The sequence below is a fragment of the Paramisgurnus dabryanus genome, chromosome 9 (genome assembly GCF_030506205.2).
Source record: "Paramisgurnus dabryanus chromosome 9, PD_genome_1.1, whole genome shotgun sequence".
Taxonomy (NCBI): domain Eukaryota; kingdom Metazoa; phylum Chordata; class Actinopteri; order Cypriniformes; family Cobitidae; genus Paramisgurnus; species Paramisgurnus dabryanus.
Window position 1 is genome coordinate 4,886,527 of NC_133345.1, and position 13,342 is coordinate 4,899,868.

Consider the following 13,342-nt stretch of genomic DNA (forward strand, 5'->3'; position numbering starts at 1 on the left):
TCATACAAAAAGAAACACGAAGGTAAAGCTTCAGTTAATTTGCTCGCTGAATGCTTTTTGCATGCACATACAAAACTGAACAAAACTGATATACTGAACAAAATAGGCCCCAAAATTGAGGAACACCAGTTGTTTAGTTAAACTGATTGAATAGCACTTTGCTTTTTATTTGTTAAATATGAAATGAGACAATAAATTACAAATTACATTTCAATGCCTGCAGCGTGTTCATGTCCACACCACAAATAAAACCGTGTGACCCTTTTTTTTGGTTTAAAGATTGAAAGTTTCGAACCTACGCAACACTCTAAAGACAAATGCTCCTAAATAGTACCAAATAAGGGTTCTTCAGCTTGTAACCATAGCAGAACCCGTTTTTTTTGGTACTATATAGAACCTTTTTATACGGTTCTATAAAGAATCTTGCCTTGAAAAATGCTCACCTCAGTGGTGCTATAAAGAACGATTAATTTATCAGCTGTCAGGAGTGACATTTTTGTTATTTATCCACTTTCTAATGTATAGCACTTGATAAGGATTAACAGTTTAAAAACAGAAATGCAAGACATCAGAAAATACATTTATTTTTTACTTTCATAACATGAGAGGTGTCATACAATAACAAATATGTGCTTTAAAATCACATTCCTAAGTTAAAAATATACATAAAAATAGATATATGGATCATTACACAAATCACTACTCAAAGGAAATATGTTAAATAACTGCTTCAATATTAATTAACAATAACGTTTGGCCAAGGCAGTCCTTGTAAATAGACATATAAATAGACAAATAAAATCATGACATATATGCCATAGAGCCTGAGATAGAGAAAAATAATAAGGAATTCTGCTTTTACTACCATCTCAGAAATATTGCCAGAATTGGAGGTTTTGTCTCAAGACAGGACTTAGAGAAACTTGTTCATGCTTTCATCACCAGCAGGGCCGATTATTGCAATGGACAATGGATTAAAAAAGTACTGTTACTTGTTTAAAAACCACTTCATGGCTACAGGCCGAAATACATGACAGATATGCTAATCGAATATGAAACCGATTACTCGGAGCAATAGGATCAGGTCATTTAGAAAAAACAGGGGTTCACTCAAAACAAGGTGCATCAGCATTTAGTTATTATCAGCTTTCAGAAGAGATCAGATGTGCTTCAACAGTAGACACTTTTAAATCTAGATTAAAAACACATCAGTTTAACTTTGCATTTACTGAATGATTTAAAACAGTACGAATAAAACAGTACAAAAGAATAAAACAGTATGAACCTTACCTGTTATAAAGGGAATGAAGCTTACGGTATGGTGCTTACCTGCAGAAATAAATAAAGTACAATAAGAACACACAGAACTTCAATTTTCAAAATTATTTTAACAATAAATGATGATTATTTTACTGGTTTACCTGTTTGCGATTACCACAGAATCCCGTCACCTGGCTGCGGTCTTCATTTGGTGAACGGTTCTTCACTCATAATTGACCTATACAAGAAATAGAGAAGAATAATAAGCGATTCTGCTTTTACATGTAGATGTGTGCCCCAAGAACACAGACACACCGGCTCCAAAAAGTTTAAAAAGTACACATTTCTGTTATTTTAATGTGGCAAATGTGTCAGCTTTAAAAGAAGCATACATTACCTTTTAAAGAGGATGCGCACTGCGTGAAATACCTTTACTCCCAGCATAAGCAAGCAATTTTCAAAATGCTTTTAAAAGTAATGGTGATTATCTTACTTGTTTAACTGTTTGTGATTACCATGGAATCATGTCACCATCATTTTTAAGCTTGTAAAGCAAATAATGAAACATTGACTTAGTAGGAAAAAATATTTTGGAAGTAGCGTGATAAATGATGAAGAAAATATTTTGCAAAGTGATGGTTAGCACACGGTTGATGGTACCTAATAAATTCCATCATATTTTTTTTATTCCTACTATGGAAGTCAATGGTGACTATCTGCTGTGGGTTTACCATCATTCCTCAAAATACCTTCTTTTGTGTTACTCAGAAAAAAACTAATCCTCGTGTTGTTGTAAGCCTGTATGCATGAGTAAATGATGACAGAATTATCATCATAAATTGAAATATCCCTTTAAACTGTATTTCCCCCCCTTAAACCTAAACTTATTTTCTTACGGCAAGTCATTTAGGTAATCAAGAAAATACTTTACCCGTTGTCTTTGTGAGTTAAACAAATACAGCTACGCTTCCAGGTCTGTCGACGTTGCTGTGGTTTTTCGACAGCTGTATTATGAAGGGTAGCGAATGAATGAATACATTGCAAAAAATCATTTCTTACTTGTTATTTCGAACTGTTTTCACTGTACAAATATCTAGAAAGTCTTAAAATAAGATGCATTTTTTGATGAGCAAAATGCCCTAAGAAAATAAGCCTAGCCTTTAGGGAGAAAAAAACTCAAAATTTAAGCGAATTTGGGCTTAAAACAAGCAAATAAATCTGCCAAAGGGGTAAGAAACAAATCTAGATATAAACACTTAATTCAAGAAAAATTGTCGTAGCCCATTGGCAGATTTGTTGGCTTGTTTAATGTACATGCATGTACAATATTTCAATTTGTCTTGTATTTATTAGCATTTTGTATTGCCCAACGCTGTCTATGTTGTTTAACTGTTGTCATTTTCTTATAAAAGCCTTTATAATTTATTAGTTTGGATGATTGCCATTCCCGAGAACCTCTTATATTGGAAATAAAAGAATCATCTAAGCATTATTTTGTTGACTGTCTCTTAGACATGTAGCCGTTTGATTGTGGTTCTATTTAATGGCTAGTCTATTCTTTTGGAATGGTCAAACGTCTATTAGATTTTCACTGACAGCCCAAATTAAGCCTTGTTTTAGCCTAGACACATATTCGCTGTCTATTAGAAATTATGTAGTCGTTGAATAGCCGCTTTTTTGATGACTAATGTATTCTTGGGCCGTGGTTAGACGTCTCTTGGATTTTACGTAAAACGACAAAAGAATCTATTTTTAACACATAGGTCAGGGGAGAGCGCGAACGCAGTCCCCCACTATCAGAAATTTTGCAGTCGAGATTCCCACATTTGGGGAATTCGCAAAGGGTCAGCACAACCGGAGTGCAATGGCTGAGCCTCGCCCTGGGTGAACCACCTTCATGATCATGGTGTCTCCCCTGCCAGGTAAGTATGAGCGACACCCTTTGAGGCCAGACGGCCGCATCTTCCTGTGACCGATCACATCAACGGCGCCCCCGAAGGCCGTCCGACTAACATTTCATTACTGTGTGTGACCAGGTGGAAAGCGCACGAAGCCACGTCTGAGACCAAACATTCTTCGAGATCTACCCTATTTTTATTCCGTTTCCAGCCCGGTTGAACCGTGTAGAGTGAAATATGTGAAACAATTTAAATCAAATGGATTTAAATTGCGCATTCAAATATATGGTTTCGTTATTACAAAGTAACTTTACGTGGAATAGAAACAAAGAAATGTACAGAGCAATCAAGAAACAACGAAAGCATAGCAATTTTAGAACGTGGATAAATAAAAACACAGGGCTCAATGACTTACCCGTTGTCGTTGTGAGTTAAACAAGTACAGCTATGCTTCCAGGTCTGTCGACGTTGCTGTGGATTTTCGACAGCTGTAGTATGAAGGGTAGTGAAAAAAGTTTTCAGGTGTTTTTAACATTCCAATCGGCCTCTTTCGCTTTTGTTGCACCTTCAGCTGTGTCGAGGATGTTTAATTCGTCCTCGGATCACCACCACAAACTTGTAAAGAAAATAATTAAATACATTACAAAAACATTTCTTTATCAGCGTGTTCATTTCCACGCAAGCTTTTCGTTAAACCAATAAAGCCAACGAAAACACAGCAATTTAAAGAAACACACGTATTAGAAAAAACACCGTCATTCACGCACAAAAGAAGCAAATTCTTTTTTTGTATTTGACTTATTTGTCCCCGAGAAGGGGAGCGCACCATTCATGGAAACACTGCAATACCATGTTGATGCATGGAGTGGAAGGAGCAAGCTCCGCTTCCGTTTCCGAAGGTCAAAAATCCATTTAACATATAGTCTCCGGATAGGAGACGTATCAGACATTAAACTGATAAGAACAGATACTACACTTGATCTTAGCCAAAAGGCCGAGAAGCGATACCGGAATAGACGCAGCCAAAGGGGGAGCCGGCGAAGGCGCTGGCTTTTGGGGTGGAGGCTAGCGGGCATTTAACTCTATACGTTCCAGAGGTAGAACGTTGAGCTAGCAGATCAGAAGTTCATGTTTTCTAAACCCATGCAGAAAACACACACAAACTGTTGGGAAAAAGCAGTCATCGCTTAACCAAACAGAAACATGAAGTAAAGCTTCAGTTAATTTGCTTGCAGCTTGCAGATCCAATACGTCGATCGTAAAGGTAATGCCGGTAGATCGCACATACCTTAACTGTGTATGCTGCTCCACGCCTCCACGAGCTTCGGGAAACAGAGCGCAAAATTGTCATTATGGTCTTGGATTAACTGTGAAACATGCTTTGCCTTTCTTCTCAAATGTGTTTTCATAAATCTTACGCTGTCCGCTGCAGCTCAGTCGTCTAACTTCTGAAATTTACCAGGATGCGCATTTTTTCCTTGATGCAGGAACTGATCCACGCTCATGAGAGAGAGAGAGAGAATTTAGAATTTTCAAAAAACCTTTATTACAAATTAAAACATTTTCATAACCTCAAATCAGAAAAAACAAAGGGGAAAAATATATATATATATATAGTAACGGAAATAACAAAAAATAAGCCAACATAGGAGCAAAGACGAAATCATCTTCAATAACCAGACACAGAGCTCCTCCATAATACCAAATCAATTCAAAAGAAAGAAGATCATTCATTGCTTTTAAGTATCTAAAACCAATAAGGATTCTAGATTTAACTTATTTTAAAAACTGCTAATATATCATGGCTTCCAGGTCTGTCAACGTTGCTGTGGTTTTTCGACAGCTGTAATATGAAGGGTAGAGTGAAAAAAAATGTTTAAGTGTTTTGAACATCCCAATCTGTTCGTTTACTTAGTATTTTATTCATGTTTTCGAGTTAAAAAATAATTCTTAAATCAAGATACATTTACTTAATAAGCAAAGTGGCTTAGAATTTAAGTCTTGTTTACTGAAATAAATTCTAAAATGTAATAGGTTAAGGCTTAAAACAAGTAAAAATATCTGCCAGTGGGGTAAGAAAAATAAACCTAAATTGAGTTTATTATTGAATTAAGTTGAAACTAGAATTAAGTTTATTTTTCTTACCCCGCTGGCAGATATTTTTTACTTGTTTTAAATATAAACCTGTTGATTTTTATAATTTATTTCAATTATTACAAAGTATACGATCTGATTTTTTAATCGCGGTGTTTGTTTTATTCCTCGTTTCTTTTCCGTGCATTTGCTTTATTTATTTATTTTTGCTTGTTGCATTTAAATGCACGTTTGATTTGTTGCCACATTATTCTGTGTTAATGTATTTTTTAACATGTTTATAAACAAAAAGTGCGTTATTATAATTAATTATATGGCTGTGAATTCCCAGCAAACACAAAACGCTTTTATAACAATTTTCTATTACAATACATAATATCTTAAGCCACTTTGCTTACCAAGTAAATGTATCTCCATTTAAGAATTGTCAGATATTCACAAGAAAACAAGACAAAAACAGTAAGTAAGATATTCATTTACTTTTTTCTTTCAAACATGAATTTACAGACGGCTGGAAATTTTAAATAAAATAACTAGACATACCTATTCGGGTCTGCTCCCGTTTGCTGTGATGACGGGGACTTAGTCCAAAGCACATTTTGAGGAATACTTACACATTTTACTTCTTATTTCTTTGGAATTAATGATTATTTATTTTCAATTACAAAGTATGCGATCTGATTTTTTTAATCGCGGTGTTTGTTTTATTCCTCGTTTCTTTTCCATGCATTTGCTTTATTTATTTATTTTCTGCTTGTTGCATTTAAATGCACATTTGATTTGTTGCCACATTATTCTGTGTTAATGTATTTTTTAACATGTTTATCAACAAAAAGTGCGTTATTATAATTAATTATATAGCTGTGAAATATATACAAGAATTCCCAGCAAAAACAAAACGTTTTTATAACAATTTTCTATTACAATACATAATATCTTAAGCCACTTTGCTTACCAAGTAAATGTATCTCCATTTAAGAATTGTCAGATATTCACTAGAAAACAAGACAAAAACAGTAAGTAAGATATTCATTTACTTTTTTCTTTCAAACATGAATTTACAGACGGCTGGGAATTTTTAATAAAATAACTAGACATACCTATTCGGGTCTGCTCCCGTTTGCTGTGATGACGGGAGACTTAGTCCAAAGCACATTTTGAGGAATACTTACACATTTTACTTCTTATTTCTTTGAAATTAATTATTATTTATTTTCAATTACAAAGTATGAGATCTGATTTTTTTAATCGCGGTGTGTGTTTTATTCCTCGTTTCTTTAGCTCACACAACATTCTACCAAAAAACAGCAGATCATTTTCTACTAGATAACTCCATACACTATGGATTAAAAATGTCCCGACTGCGAACCTGATAAAACCCAGGTAAAAAGCAAATACAAATAAACCATTTTGATTTAGCAAAAGTTTACAAATAAATGCACTCCCTGCACACAACAAGCACGTCTAGTTACCATTCATATTTTGCGTGATTTAAGTTTCGTCGCATCTGTAACAGGTACCGTAGCAACGGCACTGTAAAACACAGATTAATTCCTGTAAAACAGGAGAGAAACGAGGAGACAGCGTTCAGGTTTGAGCTCTCTGCAGTAATTTATTTTTTGAATTTCCTTCAGCAAAACACCTCTATTGTTAAGAGTCATTTTTGTTTCACATATTACATGTTCAGTGTCTCTTTAACATAACAATGAATTTTCAGTTTCTATGTCATTACAAAATCCATAATAAAATAAATCTATTTGCCCCAAATACATGTTTACTTACTCTTTGTGCTTGTATTTTACTCTATTTATCAAAATGAAATGCAAAGACAATGGTAATATCCACCAGCTATTTTTAAAGATACTTGGAATCTTTCACTCACAGTATTTTATCAGTATCATGTTAATATAGTACTGCAAAATCATGCTCAAAACTAATAAAGTGAATAAAAGGGTAACTTTAAACTTCATTTTAAACTGTAAACATTTTTGTATAGACTTATTAAACAAAAACATTTTAAGCCAATGGTGAAAAACTAACAAACAGTGAGTTAACCATATCTGTTAACCTTACAAGCTCAAAAAACATCATCATATGCTTTATGTACATGAGAAAGTGTGTGTTTTGAACTGACTCGTTTCAAACTCATTATAAACAAAATCATTAACAGACTCTGATGAAAATTATTTCACTAAAACAGTCCACCCTTATCCCATTTGCATTTCTGCATGACCAAATTCTACACCTGATGTGTTTTTGTACATTTACCCACCTGTAAAACAGGAGAGAAACGAGGAGACAGCGTTCAGGTTTGAGCTCTCTGCAGTAATGAGAAACTCACAACTCACGCAGCTACAGTAAACCTGTCACCCGACACTGCCCCCTGCTGGCCTGGAGCAAACACTACTCAATTAACTTTAAAACAGGAAAAGTCACATAAAAATAGATCCCTTTGGATAACTATAATTTCTTTCTTTAAAAGAAATACAATAAATTGTTTTCAAATAAAAGACAATAATTGAATATTCTTAAAAACACAAATACAACACTTTTGTGGTTGTCACACACTCCCCGGCAAAAAGAAATGGGTCCCACCATTTCTGCTCATCTTTTAACTAAAACTCTCTTTTTTCTTTTAACAGGCAACAGGAACTGGTAATAGGTATGGTGGTGATGTTAGGTGGTAAGGCATGTATGTAAATAGTGGGTAAATGGTAGAATATGAGTTTAGTGGATAGGTTGGTGTTGGGTAGGGGATAAGAGAGTGCATGGGTTGGGTGGTATGAGTTGTAGTGTAAGTAGGGGATTGTAAGTGTGTGTTTGCCATATTAACTGTGGCTTGTGTTGTCAGTGAAGGCTGACCCAGGTTCTCATATGTAAAAATCTGTCTAGGTCGTCTGTCCCGACTTGACCTCCTGACCTCGGCCTGGTTGTCTGGCACCGGATTGGCTGGAGCCTGTTCCTCATCACTAAGGTGGCTGAGGTCCACAGGGGGATGCCACAAGGCTGAAGCAGTTTGAGCAGCTGGTGTTGTGGCTGCGGTAACTACTACTCCTCTGGGCCTAGAACTCTCTAGTGGATCGGCCTCAATCACCCTAGCCACAGTCTGGACGCTGCCAAGGGTTGTCTTCCTTGGAATAGTTACTGAATGTTTAGTGTTATTTCTCACTGGTATAATGACATAAGGTCTCTTTGCAGTCTGTATTTCTAGTAGGCCCTCCTCAATCTCAAGCTCTGAGAGGTGTGCACTGTTTCCATCAGGTTCAAACAAGAGGAGAGGGTCTGACTGAGCTACCGCGGATGGAATCTGGCACTTAACCCAGGCTACTTGGCCAGCTGGGAAAACAGTGTCATAATTCCCAGTTCTTAACACTCTCTGGTACATGGAGGGTTTGTCAGCCTGAATAAAGTTCACCAGCAGCTCAACTTTATCAGCAGGGACAGATATTGCATCAGAAAGGAGCGTGGTGAGAGCTGGAACAAGTTCTGCTGGCCGATTTTGAATCACTTCCTCTAACACATTAAATCCAAGTAGTGGCTGTGCCAGCGGGATGTTACAGATGAGGAAAGGCACCATGATAGACTGGCTAAAAGCACCATTTCCACTGAAGCGGACTGCAATGAGGACCCAGCCATCAAAAGGGAGGATTTCTCCATTTACAGCGTGCACTTCCAGCTCTTCTCTCTCATCAAATATTTCACTGAGTGGCCTAATGGGTGCGTCTGGTAGATATTTCTCTTTCCAGCTTTTGTCAATCATGCTCACCTGAGCTCCAGTGTCTAGTAAGGCGTTGACTGTCAAGCCATTAAGGTCACATCGCGCAAGGGCTTTGGCCCCTATAAACTTGGCCAGGCGCCTACTTGTTTGGGTCGGTAGGGAAAGGGGGGATTGGAGATTGACTTGTTCATTGTTTCCTTTTGAGCTCTGATTAGCTAGACTTGTCTTTGTATGATTAGCAGAGCCCCATACGTTAGACTCAGCACTGTGGGACTGAACGTGGAGCCCGGTCACTACTTGTCCCGTGGCAGGGACCGGCTCCAGTTTTCCGAACGCTTGGGCTTCTTCAAACAGCCTACTGCTCTGTGGCCGTCTTCACCACAGTAAAAACAATGAGTGCACCCTGGCCGATTCTGTTCAAGGCAATTAGCACAGCTATTTGATCTGGCTTTCTTTTGATCCACTTTGACTTGGCAATGATGGCAAGATTCTGGGTTTTGAATCCACTGTGGCCGTTGCAGCAGTTCAACTTTATTCATTAACTCCTCTACTTTCTCAGTTAACTGTTGGAGTGCATCAGCCTTTGGCTGTTTATCTTGTCCGTCTTTCTTTGTGCTGCTGCTTTGTACTGCTGCAACTTCAAGCTCTGTGCTATGCACGCTTACTTGTTTTTGCTTCACAGCTGACCCCAGACGTCTCTGTCTCTCATTCTCAGTATTTGTTATCTTCATCATTTGTTTTAGAATTGTCTCGTCAGTCACACTGCTATCTGAGAGGAATGGTTTAAGTTCTCGACGTATGTCATTATGCTTATGGCTGAGGCCCTGATATATGGCGTGTAGGAAAATGTCTTGAACTGTGTTTGCATTGTATTTCACTTCTGTGTCAGCGTATTTTGAAGCAAACAGGATCTTTTGTTTGAGACCTATTACACGGTATAAGAACTGTTGCGGAGTTTCACCGTCGTTTTGTTTTGTGCACATAAGCTCTTGGAAGAGTTCTGTGTTGCTTCGCCCACCTAAATGGGACTGCAGAAAGCCTTTCAGCTCGTCTATTGTTAAATCATCCTTGTGCATTAGCATGTCTTTAAAGTTTCCAGATTTAATGACTCTGAGAACGCCTCTCAGTATCTCAGTCTCACTGAATCGTTCTTTAACACCTTCATCGATTTGTCTGCATATGCTATTGTAGCTTAAATCTGAGCTCTGATCACCAATCTGTCCACCTTGAATCTTGAACTCACGACGAAGCAGTGAAAGGTCTCGAAGGGGGACGACTCGATCATGTCTTCCTTGTGGATGTTGTTCAGGTTTGTGAGTGTTGTTATATTGTAGTGTAGATTGTACTGGTGTAGGTGTGAGCGTAGGTGATGATGTGGGGTTGTTTATGTATTGTAGGACTTTGTTGCTAAGCTCAGCGTAGCTAGAAAGCATTCTCTGTAACTCTGTGTCAGTGTTCTGTGTAGTTTTGACATCAGTATGTGTGAGAAGGGGATTAGTGATTGGTGAAGCAGTTGCTACGCTAACCGCAGCTGTGTGGGTAGTATTAGTATTAGAACCAATGGCTGTCACGTTAGCAGTTGTCAGGTTATCAGTAGCTGTCTCTGGCTGACCTACTGTCATATCCTCACCCAGTACTGGGGTGGTTGACATTATGTTGTGCACATAATCCCCTGCACCTGCTTTTGGTTGAGCAAAACGAACCTCAATGACATTATTTACAGTATCATTAAGCTCTAACAACACGGCCATACCTGAATCCTCAGATTCCAACAAAGTGTCACTGTTCATAAAAGCTAGAATGTACTCAAAGCAGCCCTCCTCTTCACCAATCTGAAGCTTAGATGAATCCTTCCCTGGCACAGGACCAACACTCTGGGCTAGTTGGAAAAGTTCATTGGCCGTCAGCATGAGTAGACTCTTCTTGATGCTCCACACCAAGCCTTTTCTCTCAGCGTCTGCCATGACTGCTTTTCCCTTCTCCTCACAGTTGGTTGCTCTCCCAGGTAGCACTTTCACCAGTAGCCCTTAGTCTTCCACGTGTGCAGCACCGTCGTAACCTCACAGGCAATTGGTCTGGTGAAGACAGGGCCTGTGCATCTGAGATGGTGGATGGTTGAGGTAGGTTGTATCTTCACGATCCAGAGATGAGGTGAAACACTGGCCTCACACATGTAACACCCAATCTTCCTTTAACTTCAAGACGGGAAGAGGCGTCAGCTCCTGGAACATTACACTGCTGATTCTGATTGTGCTTGTAGCCTACGCATATGCTGCCGTTCCCCGTACTGGCCACCAAAAATCTGTAACAGGTACCGTAGCAACGGCACTGTAAAACACAGATTAATTCCTGTAAAACAGGAGAGAAACGAGGAGACAGCGTTCAGGTTTGAGCTCTCTGCAGTAATTTATTTTTTGAATTTCCTTCAGCAAAACACCTCTATTGTTAAGAGTCATTTTTGTTTCACATATTACATGTTCAGTGTCTCTTTAACATAACAATGAATTTTCAGTTTCTATGTCATTACAAAATCCATAATAAAATAAATCTATTTGCCCCAAATACATGTTTACTTACTCTTTGTGCTTGTATTTTACTCTATTTATCAAAATGAAATGCAAAGACAATGGTAATATCCACCAGCTATTTTTAAAGATACTTGGAATCTTTCACTCACAGTATTTTATCAGTATCATGTTAATATAGTACTGCAAAATCATGCTCAAAACTAATAAAGTGAATAAAATGGTAACTTTAAACTTCATTTTAAACTGTAAACATTTTTGTATAGACTTATTAAACAAAAACATTTTAAGCCAATGGTGAAAAACTAACAAACAGTGAGTTAACCATATCTGTTAACCTTACAAGCTCAAAAAACATCATCATATGCTTTATGTACATGAGAAAGTGTGTGTTTTGAACTGACTCGTTTCAAACTCATTATAAACAAAATCATTAACAGACTCTGATGAAAATTATTTCACTAAAACAGTCCACCCTTATCCCATTTGCATTTCTGCATGACCAAATTCTACACCTGATGTGTTTTTGTACATTTACCCACCTGTAAAACAGGAGAGAAACGAGGAGACAGCGTTCAGGTTTGAGCTCTCTGCAGTAATGAGAAACTCACAACTCACGCAGCTACAGTAAACCTGTCACCCGACACTGCCCCCTGCTGGCCTGGAGCAAACACTACTCAATTAACTTTAAAACAGGAAAAGTCACATAAAAATAGATCCCTTTGGATAACTATAATTTCTTTCTTTAAAAGAAATACAATAAATTGTTTTCAAATAAAAGACAATAATTGAATATTCTTAAAAACACAAATACAACACTTTTGTGGTTGTCACACATACATTTTGGAAGGCACACGATAAAAACAAAATAAGGCTTTTAATGTATGCAGACTTCATTCTCCGTTGAGGGCTTATCAATCATAATAAACGCTGTTAACTCTTCTCATTGAATGGTCTAAATCCAATGCTGGTAAAGAAATCAAATGTGCATTTCAACGCAACAAGCAAGCCGTAAAGCAATGGATGCAGGCAAACAAACGAGGAATAGCACATACACCACGATTAGATCATCGGGTCTCATACTTTGGAATTAATAAGAAATAATTATTCAGTCTAAAGAAATAAGAAGTAAAATGTCTAAGTATTTCTCCAAATGTGCAGACTCATTACAATAAACGGGAGCAGACACGAATAGTTATGTATGTCTCGTTATTTTATTTAAAATTGACAGCTGTCTAACATATGATATATTTTGATAAGACGAAATGCTAAAAAAATAATATAACACCAATCGACAATATATGTTATTGTTATTTTTACAAGTAAATTCATGTGTAGGAGAAAACAAAGCAGCTGTCAGTCCATACTATATTGAGTGGCCATCGTAGTGGTGCAACCTGAACGATGTTTTCCTTACTTCCGGTCAAAGGCGCCATTTTGTGAAATAGGCATATAGGTGACGCTGGAGCACGCGGCCATTGTCTCTGTTCAACAAAACAAGTGTATATATACACATACGCATATTTTTCCTCAATCAATCACCGAATACAAGGTGCAATTCGATGCCAACTGGCCCTTCTCTCTGGTTTCATGTTTGTAAGGAAAATTAAGGGGGAAATTACGATAGCATTTCAGCCAAACATTCATTCGTGCCACGCTGCTTTTCTTTGAACGAAAAAAAAACCCTCTGCTCCCCCTACACAATTTCTTCTCCTGTTATTTTATGCTTAAAACAAGCAAATAAATCTGCCTACAGGGTAAGAAAAAATTTGTTAACTTTTCCCATAAACACTTAATTCAAGAAAAATTGTCCCACCCCACTGGCCATTTTTTATCCACAATACACA

At 37.4% G+C, this 13,342-nt stretch overlaps 2 non-coding genes across 2 annotated transcripts; both read right to left on the minus strand.

The window, feature by feature from the left end:
- Positions 1 to 3,025: 3,025 nt before the first annotated feature.
- LOC135726945 (U1 spliceosomal RNA) lies at positions 3,026 to 3,190 on the minus strand. Its single transcript, XR_010525035.1, has one exon. It is a non-coding gene; the product is annotated as a U1 spliceosomal RNA (small nuclear RNA).
- Positions 3,191 to 3,973: 783 nt separating this feature from the next.
- Positions 3,974 to 4,164, minus strand: LOC135727023 (U2 spliceosomal RNA). Its single transcript, XR_010525107.1, has one exon. It is a non-coding gene; the product is annotated as a U2 spliceosomal RNA (small nuclear RNA).
- Between the last annotated feature and the right edge of the window lie 9,178 nt (positions 4,165 to 13,342).